The sequence below is a fragment of the Chlorocebus sabaeus genome, chromosome 11 (genome assembly GCF_047675955.1).
Source record: "Chlorocebus sabaeus isolate Y175 chromosome 11, mChlSab1.0.hap1, whole genome shotgun sequence".
NCBI classification, from domain to species: Eukaryota; Metazoa; Chordata; class Mammalia; order Primates; family Cercopithecidae; genus Chlorocebus; species Chlorocebus sabaeus.
Window position 1 is genome coordinate 100,041,208 of NC_132914.1, and position 1,956 is coordinate 100,043,163.

A 1,956-nucleotide genomic window follows, 5' to 3' on the forward strand; every position below is an offset into this window, starting at 1 on the left:
TGCTGCAGCTGATCAGATTGTAGCCTGCTGAGAAGGACCTCTTGATCTTCAGAGCACATTTCCTGGCAGAAAAAATAAGGCAAGCACAAGGTAAGGTTGCCTTCCACAAGCAAAAGTGAAAAGAACAAAAGCAATAGCTACATTTGTTAAGTGCTTATTGGGTACCCTGTTCTATTAATGTTACACTGGTCATCTGATTTAATCTTCACCATAACCTTATGAAGAACTATTAATAGCCCCATTTTATAGAGGAATAATTGAGGCAATAAATGTTTAAGAACAATCCAAAGTCATACACTAGTAAATGGTGGAGCCAGGACTTGACCCTGTGTAGTACAGCAAGAGTTCACATTTTTTTTTAAGGAAAATTTGAATTTTAATTATTTTTATGTACAGAAAACTCAACAGTGTACATTTAACCCAGTTTAGTGGCAAGTTCTTTAGCCTTTGCCTTTTCGAGTTTGGCGATACGAGCCACAGACTTGGGACCCAGGACATTACCGCCCCAGTGACAGCGGATCTCATCGTATCTGTCGTTGTCATTAGTCCTGATAGCTTCCACCAGCTTAGCCAAAGCGCCTTCGTCTTCCGAGTTCACCTGTGTGAAGGCGGCAGTCGTGCAGGTCTTCCTGTGGACTAGACGGCCCAGTCTTGCCTTCCCCTTGATAATGCAGTAAGGAACCCCCATTTTACGACACAGGGCAGGCAAGAAGACAGCCAGCTCGATGGGATCCACGTCGTGTGCAATCACCACCAGCTGAGCTTTCTTGTTCTCCACCAAGGTGGTGATGGTGTTAACTCCTGCTCGAAGGACAGGTGGTCTCTTAGTGGGGACGTCCCCTTGCCAGCAGCTTTCTTCTCGGCCCGGGCCAACAGCCTCTGCTTCTTCTCTTGCTTCGTCTCTGGCCTGTACTTGTGGACCAGCTTAAGCAGCTGAGTAGCTGTTTGGCAGTCCAGGGCCTGGGTGAACTGGTTAATATCAGGAGGTACTTTCAGCCACTTATAGAGGATGGCTCTCTGCCGCTGCAACCTGATAGAGCGGGGCCATTTCACAAAGCGGGTGAGGTCTCTTTTGGACTGGATGTCCTGTCCGATGCCAAAATTCTTAGGTCTTTTCTCAAACAGGGGATTCACCACTTTCTTGGCCTCCTGCTTTTTCACGACAGCAGGAGCTGGAGCCACCTTCTTTCCCTTGGCCTTCTTTCCTTTCGGCATCTTGGGCGGCAGGAGGAGAGAGAGCGAGTTCACATTCTTAACCACTGTGTCTGTTAGTGTAAGTGATCTCTCTGGCTTTCTCATTTAAGTTTCTAAAAATAATGAATTCTTATACAATCTTTAGGGTTTTCCTTCTGCAGCTTTTCTGGTCACTGTGGAAAACAGCCATATGCATTACATAAAACTTTAGCCTTAAAAATAAAGATATAAGTACTGCTTTTTTGACAATGCATCTTATAGATCGCATATAAGCAAGCATTTCATGAATAAATGAAAAATGCAAATAAGACAGTGAGATTGTTATATCTTTGAAGGTGTGGGATCATTTTGTCTTGAATGTTTGAGTAAAGAAAGTGTCAAATGAAAATGGGCACTTCGATGGGGAGGGTGGTCTCTAAACTAAGATTTGTAGATCTGCTGCCTATTTTTGTAAATAAAGTTTTACTGGAACACAGCCACATGATTTATAGGTTGTCTATGTTTGGTTTTGCACTACAATGATACAGTCGAGTAATTGTGACAAACTGCAAGACCCACAAAGCCTAAAATATTTACCATCTGACCCTTTACAGAAAAAGTTTGCTTACCCCTGACTTAGATGACAGTGACAAAATTATGTTCTGATAGTGTGTCTTAACTTATAGCTGTCATTTTCAGTTGGTTGAAAATGTAGGATTTCAATGGTATGATATCAGTGAAATTTTACATAACCCAAAACTGCAAATAAGAGGAGCTTACAGG

At 42.8% G+C, this 1,956-nt stretch overlaps 1 pseudogene; it reads right to left on the bottom strand.

Moving 5' to 3' along the window:
- Positions 1–343: 343 nt before the first annotated feature.
- Positions 344–1,221, bottom strand: LOC103238959 (large ribosomal subunit protein eL8 pseudogene; annotated as a pseudogene).
- Positions 1,222–1,956: the final 735 nt, after the last annotated feature.